The sequence below is a fragment of the Camelus bactrianus genome, chromosome 17 (genome assembly GCF_048773025.1).
Source record: "Camelus bactrianus isolate YW-2024 breed Bactrian camel chromosome 17, ASM4877302v1, whole genome shotgun sequence".
NCBI classification, from domain to species: Eukaryota; Metazoa; Chordata; class Mammalia; order Artiodactyla; family Camelidae; genus Camelus; species Camelus bactrianus.
In genome coordinates this window covers 14,318,247-14,334,423 of record NC_133555.1, presented here as the reverse complement: position 1 = coordinate 14,334,423, position 16,177 = coordinate 14,318,247, and the positions used below count along the sequence as shown (strand labels likewise).

Sequence of the window (16,177 nt, the reverse complement as noted above, 5' to 3'; positions counted from 1 at the left end):
GTCACCCAAGAATCTACTGACACTAGAAAACTTGCAAATAAATGTAGAAAACTAGGTATTCTTGTATCTAATCACCATGTTTAAAAAATAATATGTAAATGGCTAAACAGCAACACAATTTAAAAAGATATGTGGAGTTCATTTGTGCAGAAAGAAACAGAAATATACTGCAAAACACTGTGATTTGCAATGCTGAAGATATATAACATATTTGTAAATGTGAAATCTCAATATTTTAAAGATATCAGTTTTCTCAAAATAACATGCAAATGTCAGATAATTTCAATCAAATTCTTAAATTTTTTTAAAATGTGAAGACTCTGAGATTTTGATGTGCATTCAGAAGAATGAGTGTATTTGAAAAAATACATACATTTTTCTTTTTTGGCAAAATGAGTTGTATAATGGGGGACTTGTCCTACAAATTGTTAAAACATTATGGAATTAAACTCGGTATAGCATTTAAAGTATCATAGTGGCACTGTAGGAATAGAAGAATAACACAAGATAAAGAGTTCATAAACTGACCCATGCGTGTATATATGTATGTATTTATGTTTATATGAATAAATCTGTATGATTAATATATGATTGAGGTGGCATTTCAAAGAAGTAGGGAAAGAATGGATTATCCACTCAAGAGTGTTGGGATAACTAGGTATCCATATGACAAAAATGATGTCATATCCCTATCTTGCATTTTACATCAAACTCCAGATGAATTAAAATTAAAATTTAAAAATATCACAGAGATACTAAAAGAAAAATACAGTTGAACATATTTTTAATTGAAGACTTTTTTAATAATGACCAGGCAGAAAAGTATATATAAAAATCAGAGATTTTACTATATAAAATTTTAATTCTCTAATAAGGCAAAATAAACTAACATAAATGAAGTCCACTAAATAAAGTAACAAAAGGTAACAAATTAGAAAAAAAATGTGCCATGTATAACAAACAAAATGCTAACCATCTTAAAAATATAAGGAATGATTTAAAGGCACTGTTTTTATAGTTAAAGTTCTTTTTTCTTACAAAAAAGATTATTTCTGGGGTCTTTATTAACAGGGAGATGCTTACACTGTAACATTAATAGAAAAAAAAAGACAAATCTGTCTGTAGAGTAGCTATCAATTATGAAAAAAAAAAGAATGAGTAACCAAAAAATCGGGCAGAATACACAGACTAAAATGATGGCTAGTTTGGCAAAGTGGTACTATGGGTGATTCTACCTTTGTGAGTTAAACCAGCTAAGTTTTCTACATGCTCTATAATAAGCATCATTGCTTTTATCATCTGTAAAAAAAAAAAAAAAGCAAAACACCACAAATTCTTTTTTATTTTAAAGTACCTTCAAGGGAAAAGCTTGGCTTCATTTTGAAATCTTAACTTTTTATATGTTCCTCAGTTTAACTATATACGGAGACTGTGTGCCAATAAATACCTCCTTTCTCCATGTGTGCAATTCTCCTACGTCCAAACAGTTGTCTTCCTTAGTAAATCTATAATTTTGCCAAAAGCAAAAGAAGCTACACTTGTGCATATATGTGCATTGGAAATAAATTCCTAAAATACAACAGCTACATTATTCCTCATTGCTAATAATTATTTGTTTCTGCCAGAGGAAGAAGGCAATAAAGGAAAGATACACAGGAGACTTTCAGCTGTGAACATGTACTTATTCATTCTTTTCAGGGCTAAAATGACACCACCACCTCATTTGTTACACTGTATCTTTAAAACTATACAAAGGACTAAAAGAACAATGAAAGTTCTCTTTCTCAGCATCCAATTCTTAGACCAGAGGTTTGGAAGAGTGATGTGGCAGAATCGAAGGGGTCCTGTATTCTCCCTGACAAGTGAACACTGAAGTTGTCTTTTGGTTTTAGTATTCAACTGGGATTTGTTGTATTTTTCTATGTAATGTCCAAGAGAAAGCAATGTGGAACTTTAGAGACACAATGAACTGAGGAATACATAATCTTAGTGGTAGTAGAAGAATCATAACTGAGAAAATATAAAGGTGGGAGTGAAATATAAGTGTGGCAAATGTTCTTCGCAGAAGATCCAGCATTTTTTTTGTTTTGTTTTATTTTTGCCCCTACAGAAGCATCTTAAACAGCAAGTTTAGAATGTACTGGTAAATAAATACTTGATGGTAAAACATCACACTACATTGCAGGCATGCAACGATACCTCAGTGTGATAAAATATAACACCTTGTTGACATTTAAAGAAACCATTTTCTCTGTCCTGTTTGGAGAAGGCGCATATCACAGAGGCCATACAAACATGGGATGTTCTCCAATGAAGGTTGATGGTCGTGAGCAACATGATGAGCCTCTAGCTAATCTTTCTTTGATCAGGTATTTTCCAGCTTAGCCAGAATGGTCCAGGCAATCACTGATTTCCTGCAGTCAACTTATAACTTGGGGTAGAAAGGACCTTAAGAGGTCATTAGAAATGCTTGAACAAATTCTGCTCCACGGTGGGAGGCTGCAAACTTCAAGCTCATGTGCTTCAAAGGAAATTAATTTCCCATTGGTCTTGCAACTCTGTGTTGTATAAATCCCTGGATTTAAGACTAGGAATATTTCTGATGTGCTTTTGAAAATCTGATCTAACTGGCGTTTAAACAAAGGAAAACAAAATTCTCCAGAACACAGCACTGTAGGCCTTTAATAAAAGGTTTGTGCTGAGTAAATCTTATCCCTGGATTATCTCCCTAGTACAGTAACTGGTTGGTTTTTAAAAGGTATCACGGAAATAAGAAAGACAAGAATAGGGCATACTCAGGGGGCAGTACATGTTTTGATTCCTTCAACTGCACTTGGATTTGGAAGTTGTCCCTGTTCTTGGAAAGGACATGACTGAGGCCTGAAGCTGGCTTGCAATTTGAATGTCTCTTGATGTATTTCCAAACTGGACCAGATTGCTGGAGACATTCTCATATTCATTCACATCCAACCCCCTCAATCTTAGCAGAGATTATGCTGAAACTTTGTAAACTGACTTGGAATTCTTCAGAAAATGTCCCCTGTTTTCCATGTGGAATCTTTATGCAACTTTGTTCAAGAATTCCTTTCTCTTCTTCAGGAAAATTACCCTGTAATTCCAAAAGAATGTTCATAGAATTCGCCTGCCCTTCTGTCTCCCAGTGAAGCCTCCCACTGTTCCAGAGATCATTTGAAGGTTGCTTCCTTAAGTCTTACTAGTATTCTGCTAGCACTAAAATAGAATAATGATTGTCTATACACTTATCAACTCTATTATATTTTATTCAATTCCAAATGGAAAGGTTCTCAAGTCCTTCTGCCAACATACTACACACAGCTTAGAAGCAGCAGTTTTCCATGACACAAATAGTTCAAGAATTTTGCATATGTGTAAGGGTTGTATGTTATGTCTCCTATCAGGATGTCTTATCAAAGCCCTAATAACCCCATTACTAGCTGTCCCAATTCCTATTAAAATAGATTCAAGGAATCAGTTTCTAATCATGCGCGTAAGACCTGGAGGTTCACAAATGTAACGAAAAGATATACGTAGATCCTGTTCTTTGGGCAGAACCCTCCCACATTTTCGGTTCCACATTTTCTCTACATAATCCTCTCAACTGAAATTTCCAGCCTGTCTGTTTAAGGCTTGCTTCCTTTGATGAGGAAGTCAATTCTAGACTTGTTTTCAAGTTCTCCCAACTTGGAGATATCTGCATATCCAGCAAGTCTTGCATTTCATCGACTCCTTTTACTTCCTGGAGATTTCCTTCACTGTATTATGATGTTCTGATCATAATGACTTGGTTTTAGCAAGCCAGCATTTCTTTCAATTTAGTTGAGAATTCTTAATGATGTCTCATAGCTTGGAATACATACCTCCAAATATAACTTCACTAAGAATCAGAAAGAAGTCATGGATGTTTTGATACCTTCCAACGCCTTTTGGAGATACGGGATTCTGCTTCTGCTATTCTTCAATAATAGAAAGATTAATAAAGCCTTAATTTTACCCTCTGGATGTTACAATTCTCCTTATGTGTTTGTATCTTGTTCTAATAGTCCTTTAACTTTCCTTATTCTCTACTCTGGTACTATAGAGGACAAAATCGTCTCACTGCGTGGCTAAGGACTGTTGAAACTTGATCTCCTGCCTAATCTATGGTGAGGAATCCAAGATTCACAACCACAGTTATGGAAAACCACAAAACAATTTATCCTGCTTACCTGCACTGGATTAAGAAAACTCATAAAGATTCTGTGTTATAGCCATGGGAAATACAAAATATATCACATGAGCATCTGTAAGGGGTTGGCAATATTAAGTATGTGCCAAGAATTAACATTTCATGTTTATACCAGATGTCAGGCATACCACTCCTCTCTCTGGGCTGTCAAAAAGCATAATACAGAGAGAAAAGGTCAAAGAATCCTGGGAGATGCTAGTGGTGCTTAAAGGTTATAATGATTGAAAAAGATTGCTTTAAGTCTACATATATCACCACTTCAGCTGTCATTTCACATCTCAAGTGGAAACAGAAGAGGCCTTCTTAAGAGATGTGTGGAATATGATATATTTTGGCAACAGTGTTGAAAGCATACTCTGGTTACTATAAGCCAGGCACCATGGGTCCCTTGTCTGAAGATCAATGATTGTAAGCTGATTGATGGACTAGTTTCCTTACCAGAAAACACCAGCCTGTTGTTATTACTATAACAGATGTAATGTGATCCACACATAATTAATTGAATTTATAAAATGCCAGAAGTATATTAACTAGTCAAAGCATCCCTTAATTTTCTTCCCCAGTTTTCATGGTGATATAATGAAGAAACCACTCCCTAACACATCCAGAATTCTACAGCCAAGATGAATCTGAGCAAATTCATGGAAATGACTCCACTTGTTCACTGACAAAATAAGATATACTTGTCCTCTATCTCTTCCCCTTCCTCCCTCCTTCCTTTCCTTCCTTTATCTTTATAATTTGTCAGTACAGAATCCTATCTTTAAAGAATATTCATATAGGATGACAACATTTAAATTATGTAAAAACAGAACTGTTCTACTTGAAGAGGAAGTTGGGGAAATTCAAGGTCTGTACACTAAGCTGTCCCCTATCACAAACTCTTGGACCATATGGTAGAGGATTTTTTGAAAATTACTGGTGTGCATGATTTTCAACCTAGGTTAGCATTTCCTGAAGTGTACTTCTCAGAACACTTGGTCCTGCAAGATGAGACAGAGACAAAGGGTCCTCTTGTCAGGTAAATTTGGGAGAAAGCTGCACATTAGACCCCTCCTCTAGGATACATAAAACTAATACTGTACTAGTCAAAGCTCTGAGAAATTTAAAAAAAAAAAAAGATGCTTTTTTTGGCTTTACCCAGCATTTTTGAAAAAGTGTTTTGCTTAAAAAACAAAACAAAACAAAACAAAACAAAACAAAACAAAACAAAACAAAATCTAACTCTTTTGCATGATGCCTATTACTATTTCAAAAGAACACATAGTGAAAAATGTTGCTCAGTGTCACACAAATGGTCTGTGAGTAAAAGTAAAAGGGAAAATCAGGAGTCTGTGGTAGGAACACAGACTTTACCTTTACCAACTATATTTAATGTACTAACCCATGTATTAGCCGGTCTTGGCAGGGAGACAGTGCACAGTAAGGTCCCTTATTGGTGGACAGTGATCATTACTAGCCAGTGCAGAGAGTACGAGGCATGTTGTGTGAAAATCGAAGGGGAAATTAAAAGGAATAACAGCAGTGGGTTGCAAAATGCATAATACTTCCAAATATAATAATGTCACTGAACAAATTAAGATTATGTTAGGAAAATAAGAAAAAAATCCTTGAATTTCTAGATTTACATAAAAATTTACATTAGGAACAACAAATTATTTACTTACAGCTACAATAAAAGAATCGGTTATGTTTCTGTCTAATTACTGCGCTTCCTTCCTCTTGGGAATGCAATGCTTCTTCATGGGAATCGGGCTTTAGCTGACACCTATCACTGACCTTCTGAGTCCATTCTTTTCCAGATAAAATCGAATGCGGTCTCAAAAATTAGGGAGTTTGTACTAACATATAATAAAATCTCACACGTGAGACACCCACATGACTTTGTTGTGTTTAGTTGATTGGTTTACTCTGGCTTTGGGGGCATAAAACATTTGCTAAGAAAAGTAATAATGTAAACTGGACAAGAAAGGGAGCATGCTTAATTACTTCAGAAAACAGATGTAAAATGTATTTGGAAAACTGTTTCCAGAAGGATTGAGATGCCACTTTCAAAAACTGCAGGCCTCCAGAAGCCCACAACTAGCGGTTTTAATTAGGTTTGATTAGAATTATTTTATGTATTCCTGAACTTAATAAACGTGAACTTTTAAAGGCTATAAACAATACTCTTAACTGTCTCTCAGATTTGTATTCACTTAGACTGTTGAGTGAATGAGGCTTTTTTTTTTTCAGATTAGCATTAATTAAATGTCCTTGAAGAAGAAACTTCTAACTATGGCCCACAGGCTAAAGGTCACCCTCAAACCATGTTCTGTTTGACCCACATTGTTAACATTTTGGAAGATTTTGACAACACGTAGTTTCTAGCTTTTCTTGCTTTCTCCATGGTATAATCAGCAGGGACTGAGTAGCATTTGAACCCTTTAGGTGGTAGCACTTTGGGAGTACCATTTTTCATCATGATATATTGTCGTTCTCATGTTTTCTTGTTGGAAGAGTTGAGATAATGTAAACTACTTATTGCATCCAGATTTCTATCAAAATGGGGAAATCCAAAGAAAGACTACAAAGGCCAAATGGCTAAAGAGAAAAATGAGAGAGAATATAGAGTCAGTCATCTTAATTATTAAGATCCTTTGTTGCTCCTCTCCGTGACATAATGGTTTCTGGCCATCTGATCAGCGCTGGCTGTAAAGCATGCTTTGCAAAATAGAATGAAAGCAGAAATGATGTATATACCACCTGTGAAAAGACTGAATGGTTCCGACAATTTCCTTCCTGCCGTGCAAATGGCATATCCCAGAGAGGGGCTGCTTTTTCCCCAAATAAAGAAGTCATGTGGAATATAGCTGCAGCCAACCCATAGCCTAGAGCCTACCAAATTGGAAATAAATCCTCATTATTAAAAGCCATTGAGACTTTGGAGTCATTTGTTACCGCAACAGAACCTAGTAAAATCTGACTGATAAGGAGCAAATTTCATATAAATAGTGAAAAATAGCTCTGTGTGTTTAATATGCAGAATGTGTCTGCATCTAATGAGTTTAACTTAAGAGGACAACAGGAAAAAAGCCACAGTAAGAACTGTAACCAGCAAATGGAAAATATGTGTGACAAAACTCTTAATAAACTCAGTAAAGAACTGTATTTTCTATGTTTTAAAAAATGCATACAAAGTAAATGATGCTGTTAAGCGCTTTAACTATGTTACTGGGAGAATAAATTGCCCGTCTCAAAACTGGCCCTGCTCATTTCTCTGAATCACTTGGCTGGCCTCTGCAGACCTCGGAGGAAATGGAAAGGTGATCACTGGGATGAATCCATGGATGCGTTTAGAAACTGATTCCTGTAATCTTACTGAAAACTTCAGATGATTCATTTCATAATGTCTTAGTTTTAAATCCTGGTATCATTTCAAAGCCCAACTTCCTAAAGTTAATAGGGAAAAGGAGATTTTAAACAAGAGCGAGGACTCAAAGGGAAAAGAGAAAGTGATGGGTTTTGAAACTCCCATCTACGCGATCCATCTGTGTTTTACTCCAGAGAGGCACACCCTCTTGAGATGAACACACACACAAGCACACAGACACAGTGACAACAATAAACAAGTCCAAACTACTCAGGGATGAGATGTCAAGCAGTGCCCGGAGGATTAAAAGCTGTACAAACGTAACCCGTGCTCAGTCCCTGTGATTATCCACAAGCCCAGCTGACTGCCAAGAACCCATCAAACTAACTACTCGACACCTGGGAGGGTGGGTGAGCACCAGGAACTGAGCTGTACACCTAGGAACACCAGCAACCATGCCCCCTAGGGCAGCTAATGTTAATGAAGAAAAAATTCAGTGGAGATAGGAACTGCCTGGCTTGTAAATAAATGAACATCAATGTCCCACAGAAGCTGAGTTCCACTTCCCTGTTACAGACCCAAATGTCCTACTTAATAAAATGCAACACTGAAATATTTGAACACTTATACTGGCTCCATAATAAGTGACATTTCTCTATTCCTTGAAACATTTCTTTAACACATTTAAATTTATATCACTTGATGACAGTGTGTATCAAAGTGTGGCTCGAGGCCCAGCTGGGTTGAAAATCCCCTGGTTCATCTATAAAGAGTGTGGATTCCCAGGAAAAACCCCACACTACAGAACCAGAGTCTCTGAGAGTGAGATTGTGGAATATACATTTCTAACAAGTCCAGTTGCTCACAAACATTGCCCCTTTAGACACACTGTCTTAAGTCTCCGGTCCTAACGTGCTTGTGCTTATTTTCAAAAGCAAAGGTCTACCTAAGCATGGCAGAGCACGCCAGCTATACTCCCAGTCCATCCCCCCACTTCTCCCTTGGCACAGAGTGGACCTCCTCTGCTCTTGGTGTGACATGCGACTGATGACCAATCAGCAGAGTGTGCACAAAGGTGACAAGTCCATGAAAACCACCCAGGTGACTTCTCTCCCCCTTTTTTCTCGGCCAGCTTGACTAAGACAGAGGCAGTGACCATGGATTTTAGATGCTGAAATGAAGAGGCATTTTCATGGATGGAGCCAAGACCTATGATCAAAAACACTTAGTTTGGACTTTGAGCAAGAAACACAGTTTGGTTTAAGCTAATATATTTTCAGGTTTCTTTGTTACAGTAGCTCATGCAATCTTAATTAAAACTAAGAATACGTAAATGCATTTGTATGGCAAAGCAATGAATGTTTAACTGTTCCTCTTGCAAGCGGAGGAATTGATTCTTAGGTTTCACCTAGTGCTACTATGGTGTTTTGTTTTTTCCCAAATAAAAAGCACCAACTAATAATCATCCTTAATTTCTGTTTAAGATGTTAGGAATCAAAGCCTTTACCACCCTTAATTTGTACTAAATTAACAATGCAATTTTTACTTACAGCAGAAAACATCAGTTAGAGCTCTGCTATGTTTAAGTCAACTCTTGTTGAAGTACTATTGCTGTAACAGTGGATTTAAACTTTCAGCTTACGCATATAAATGTTTTTTTTTTTTTGGATGAGCCTAAGGCTCCTTCTGACTTCTGTCTGTGGGTGGATGGAATCACAGCAAGGAAAACTCGGCGGTCTTTAGAGTGGGAGAAAATGATTTTCTCACCAAACTACGGCAGACCATTTATGGGATCTGAGGAGAAAATGGGAGGGGTGAGCAGGAAGCCACACCGCTGGGATGAAATATTTGTGGGGTGGTCGGTGGTAGCCTTGAAATTCTGGAGTAACTCACACTCCCAGGCTGAATATGTAAGTAGTCATGAATGCACAGTTTCTTCAAATTGTCTTCTGTGACCCTACCTCCTTGCAGGGCTATTTGTGCCGTGTTCATTGCTGACTCCAATCATAAAAAGATGCCGGAACAGCCCAGGGACACTTGTTGAGACCTGCAGCCTCTGTTCCTTTACTTTTTTATATTAAATTTCCTATTCTCCTTACATCAGTTATGTTACTTTCCCCCTGACCCCACCACCCACCCCTACTGGTGTAGCTCTAACAATAAAGTCCTTTGCAGTAGCTATGAGGCTTTGGTTGTTGGAAACAGAAACCACCAGATTCAGTTTAAAATAAAGAAGGTTACAGAATATACATCCACATCCTAGGGCTGTTGCATAGCACCCAAGGGCAAGAAAGCAGCTGCCAAGGGAGAAGGGTGGAGAGCCTGCGGCCGGGCAGTCATCAGTCGTTACTCTCTGCCCGGTCTGTTTTCAGTCTCTGCAGGGCCATTTCTCTGCTCCACGCGCACCAGCTTTCTTGGCATGACAGAAGGGGTCTACCTCAAACTCCCAAACTCGAAAATGTAGCCTGTCAGGTCAATTAGCAAATTTCCCATAGAGAGCATCTCATTGGACCAGCTCATGTCAGGGGCCCTCCTTGGGCCAATCAGCTGAGGCCAGCTGGAACTGCCTACGTGTGTGGGTCCCGCCTGTGGAGGGGAGGGATTTTCCCAAGGACAGGCCATCACTGATGCTTGTACAGGACCGGCACCTCTATCTCTAAGGGTAACTGTTGTTAACTGTTGTTAAACAAAAAGTAGTCAAGTTCTTAAATCCCCAATCACAGATAATTCAACCATTATGGTTGGAGGAAGGAAACCCAAATGTTTTTTAGAACCATGTTTTCTAAAATGGGGTACAAATATTCCAGGCAAATGGACAAATTGTACCCTTGGGTACATGAAGAAAATATAATAAACCCTCCTTACAGATTTATTTATGTATTTAAAATTTTTCTACCTAGTAAACATATTAGGAACATATATTTTTATCTATATAAAAATCAAACATTTCAGACAATTCACATATATTACCTTCTTAAATCCTCACAACCATCCTTTAGGGATAAGTTCTGTGATATTCCCTATTTACACATAAGAAATAGAGATTCAGAGGTTAGGCAACTTGCCCAAAGTTTGCAGTACTGTCATTTAGAACTGGAACTCAGTCTAGTTCCTAGATGCCTGGCTTATACTCACTATGCCTCCCAGGTATGTTTGAGTGTGTGCACCTGGGTGTGTGTAGGGTGCTGGTGCTTAAAAATGTTTTAACTGTACCAGTGCATCTACCAGAGGATTTGGAGAACACTGTCCTAGAATGCAGAAAATGTGTAAATCAAAAAACTGAAGCCTATAATTTTTGTAAGCAAGAGAAAATTTTTCATCAAAAAGCAACAGATCTAGGTCTAAAGCCCAAGTTTACTGGTGCATGTGTGTCTTTGGACAAATTACCTAACCACTCTGAGCCTCAGCTTGTCAAGGCTGAATGAGAATGATACTCCCTTCCATGATGGTATGAGTAATAAACCCAGTGTCCAGATGAATAATGGCACATCACAGGGTTAACCACTCACCTGCAAGCCCTCCTTTCTCACTTCCTGTGGGACCACGCCCCTGAGGACAGAGGGATTCCTATTTACCTTTCTATCTCCTGCACCCTGAGGGAAGTGCATTTCACTTGGGGAGCACTTTGGGTGGGGTTTAAAAAATAATGATTTGAATACATTCCTATCAAGTTTATCAGCAATGTTCTCAGTTTTTTCTCTATTAAATACTAAGATCATGCAAGTAAAGGGCCATGCTTATATTACAGTGAAATAGAATTATAAGATGTAAAACATCTTCTACACATCAACTGATATTTGATGGATGCATGAGTAAATCAAAACAGGAATAAAGTGGGTGGATCAAAGGATGGATGGATGGATGAAAGAAGAAAGCAAGGAAGGAAGGAGGGCAAACTCAACTCAGTAAATATTTTAAATTCATGGTTTCCACATTCAAGGACTTTGGAGAAACTTTGAATTCTTCATTTCCATTTCCAACTACAAAATGGATGTTCAACAATTAAGATTATTCACTCCAACAGATACTTCCTTTAGAGATCAAAATATTTTGATGTTATCCACACAGTAGCAGCTGAGGTGTATGTGTCAATTGATTCAGAACATACCTGTCTGAATGCTACTATGAATCTGTTAATATTCTGGAGTCTTGTAAATGTCAACAGTCATATCAGCACCGGCATGTATTCAAAAAAAAAGTTTTACAATTGTGATATATTATTCATTGAGTCTGTAGATGGATTCTCTAACTCTCTGCCACGACATGTTAACATACCCCCGACTCCTAAGGTCAGGAGCAATAAATTAGGAGCGATAAATTAGGAGCAAAATCCTGTAGTGCAGAGGGATGCTTATTCCTCAGCAACCCACCCGCTTTACCTTTCTTACAATTTGTGATGATATAAACTCCTGCTACGATGCAAATTTCAGATACTCTGCTTTAGGGAAGGGGAAACCAGTGGTGCAAGTATCATGAGAGCCATAAAGCACATTCTGCCCATGAACACATTACGTATTCTTTACTTTGAAGTATTGTAAAAAGCTACTGTTTTAGGTTTGACCAAATTACAAACGTGAACAGGAGAGGAGTGTAGTTCAAGTAAAAATGAGTGCCTAAGACAAGACGGTACTAAGCTTATACATTATTTGGGGAAATTATTGTTTTGAGTCAAAACCACATCCAAGAACACTAGCTAATGTCTCGTCACCTTGACGAAAGGTCTAGCAACTGGACAAGTCTTTCTAGAACATTCCTACTTAGCACCTTTTCTTCAGGTTCCCCCATCTTGGCTACCTGAGATGACTTTTGTTTTTTGGTCTTAGGGAAAGGAAAAAAAACAAACAAAAAAGATGTTGATACAGTGGGTGTAAATCCCATGCCATCTGGTTATGATGCTAACAGTTCTCACCTTTGTCACACCGGGATTTACAAAGCAATTTTTAGCATGAAGTCGCTTCCTCCTCTACTACCTGCTGTTTGGCCTCTCACATTCTCCTTTCCACATCCCAAAGGCTATGTTGTTCTAAGTGGATGGCCGTGTCCAGGGCTGTCATTGCCAGAAGAGTATGCACAGGAGCTGAGACTAAAGTTGTTGGCTTATGAGGCACTGGGAAACACTCAGGACCATTCTTACTCAGAGTGAATCTCAGCAGCCATCCTTGGACAAAAACCAAATCTATTATCATGTGTGTCTTCAATAACCTGATTCATTTACGAATCCCTATCTAATTAGTATCTATCACGCAGGGCCCACAGACTAGTCTTGTGTCCTTATTTATATGCGGTAATTTTTCTTGTGCACCTTGATTTCTAACGATCTTGTAGTGATGTCACCAACTGTGTGGTAATTACTCAAATTCCCAGATTTCCACACTACTGGTAATTCGATTAATAATTAAGCTACAGAGAATCCGTGCCTGGTACCTTATTTTTGGCTTGTCAATTTCTGGTTTTCCAGCTAATTTTCAAGAGGATGCTAATTCCTTTTGCCTTAGAGAGGTGCTGGATTATTCTGCAGGGAAGACGATGAAAAGGAAGAGGCAGAAAATGTCACAGAATGAGTGGGAGACAAGACTGCTCTCCGATGACAACAACCTGTTTTGCTTAGGAGTTATTGGGACTCCCAGGAAACATTTCTAATTGTCACCCACCATGAAACAATTTTTCTGTTTTACAGCATCAAATAAATGGCGACTGCTCTTAAGCAAAGCAGCCCCAGGTTGCTGCTACTTCCTTATAAATAATCTGCATAGACAAGTTAGTTAAGGGAGTATGGATAACATAGGCAGTTTTCATGCTTGGGACTTCTATATAGACTCTTTCCTTGCACGTCCCCCTTGTCACTTATCAGTTCCCTCCCATACTTTTAATTGAAAGAATCTCCTAGCAGATGATTTATTTCTGCCAGCCCACTGCTTAGCATCTAAGCAACACTCAATAAATAGAAGGCACTATTATTATTATTTGCTATTATTATTATTATTTTGCCCTTGTGTCTACTCTGTGACTTTGTTCAAAAATATGCTGGATGAATGACACATGATGGTGTCTTCAATAATCAGAAAATAAAAACAAAATTAAAAATTTCCAACCACTGAGAAGGGACGAAGTAGAACTGGAGAAACGTGACAAAGTGAATAAAAGAAATACAGTGGTGAAGATAGAGAAGGACAGGTCATGTCCTGCAGGGATGGTGGGACTTTGTGAGAAGAGGACAAAACGGATCACAGCGTGGGTTGGGAGTGCCACATATCGCACGTACCAATAAACCCTGCAGTCACGGCTTCACCTGCTCTGTGACCCACATCCTCCACTGATTTAAAAGTTCTTCAGTCAACAAGGGGTTGAAGCAGGGTTGGTACCAGCTGCTGTGGTCAGAGTTCACTGTGATCTGTCAGTATCTGCACCTGTTTGCTTGGCATCCAGGGCATACTGGCTGTTAAATGCTTCTACCTCCAGAAACAGAGTTTGCAGTGCATTCTCAAAAAGCATTTATAACTGGTCAAATCTAAAAAGGATTCCTTTATTCACTTCATGAATGTGTTCATTTGTTCAACTGATATTTACCGACTGCTTGCTACAAATCAGCTTTGTGCTGGGCACTTGGGTGCAGAGCAAACAGGGACCTAGGCTCTATCCTCAAGAAGCTCCCAAGCCAAGGAGTCAGGGCAGAGGATGTAAATTTTGACTCTCTCTAGGTAGACTTGGATCAATGAGAATCATATCTTCAGCATCTCAGCCTGATGTTCTGGCCCTGATCATTTTCTTGCACAATCTGGCACTAAGGAAAGGATGCTTTTGTTCAGTTATTTGCTCTCCGGTGCATGCACCACGTTCTTAAAAGCTAACGTGCCATATCTGGGGAGATTTCTTCCCTTCTTCACCTATAATTCTACTTGACTTCCATGGTCAACCCATACTATGAGCTTTAAAAATGAAAAGAGAACTATATGAAGTCCCCAAGGGCAGAGGTAGATCAGGATGTCATTACTTAGGAAAGCTGTGATTGGCCAACAGTTCTCCAATTTCATGAGAATAGAAAAGATTAATCTTTTGGAACATGTTTTATCTGACAGCTTTTTAAGCATTCTCACTGTGTGCATGTCCAGTCAACTAAAAGGTCCAGTGAATAAATCTAATCATAAAAATGTTTAAAGAAGATCCCTTAGTCAGACTCTTAAATTGGATCAACATTTTCAAAACTCATCATAGACAAGACTGTCCAGCTATTATTTTATGTTGATTTGTAAAATATTAGTTATTTTGATGCCTCCTACTAGGTGTAGTTCTAACCATTACTAGTTTCTATCTAATATATCACTCCCTCTTTTTTTCCCTCATAATAAAAACCCTTCTTTTCTTTTGGAAACTCCGTCTTTCTCATCCCAGTGCTTGTCTGTAGATGGAGCTGACTCTCGTCCTTTGCTGCAGGGAAAACCTCATAAGCAAAGCTGATCCAATTAAAATCAGGAGCCACTAAGCAACAGGTCCATTAGGATCTTTAGGACTAAGGACCATAAGAGCCTGGAGTTGCCAGGGGCCACCTGTGCCACCACAGGAGTCCACAAGACAGTGGAATCAACAAGGTGGGAAGCAGAGCCAAGAAACACCAAGAAAGACCAGTTGCTTATGAAATTGGTTGAACCACTGAGTCCAGTAGACAGGGTTCTCAGGGAGAAAATATTAGAGTTTAGAATCAAAGATTTTATCAATGATTATGATCAAAACCTGTGAAAGCAAGGAGGCAGAAGCAGGATTTGAGACAAAAAAGAAGTCAAAATGTGATGTGATCCAACAAAGCCTTGGTCATCCTGGCAGGAAGCTCTGGACTGAGTACTGTCCACCAGAACTGTCCAGTGTTGGAGAAAAAGGGCTGGTCCCTTATGTCACCACCTTGCTCAGTCACCAGATGTGGGCAGCCCCTGGAAGGGTAAGACCACAGGCAAGTGGCTCTCTGCAGCCAAGGCAAATGGGGAACGAGTTGGGGGCTGCAGGCCACCTTCTGACCCTGTACCCACAGTGAGGTGGCGAGTCCCCCTGGGTGGCACATCTCTGTGTCCACCATACAGCTCTAGTAGAAACCACGTGATCACCCCAGCTATGTGAGCCTAGAAACTCCCTGTTTTCTTCAAGCCAGTTTGAGCTCAGTTATTTTAATTTCTAATCAAGAGAGTCTATGGTTCCCTTCAAAGTGAAAGTTCCTCTGGAACTTTAAGATTTCAGCAACACATGCACTACTGAAGTAGACTGGGGATCCCAATTTATACCCATACCCACCAACACAAGGGCAATCATGGCTGATGATCCAGTCCCAAATCTGCAGTGTGCAGCTGGCTCAGACATTCCAAGTGATCAGATACTGAAGATGGGAAATGTTGATTTTACTGGGCTGAGGGCTTTGTGATTAAAACTACCAAGTCTCTGGGGGAAAAGGATTCTGGTTTGTCCAGAGAACAAATAAAGTCCAGCACATTTTCATCTGAATAAACTTTACTATGGTGGGAAGAAAACTCAGTTTTGCCTCTGGTCAGAAGGATCCTCTCTAACCTACTTATCTCTCAGTAATTCTCATCCTCTCC

General features: G+C 38.7%; 1 protein-coding gene across 3 annotated transcripts in view; it reads right to left on the bottom strand.

The window, feature by feature from the left end:
• Nucleotides 1-16,177, bottom strand: part of CNTN3 (contactin 3) — a 299,939-nt gene that overhangs the window by 119,060 nt on the left and 164,702 nt on the right. The window lies entirely within an intron of this gene.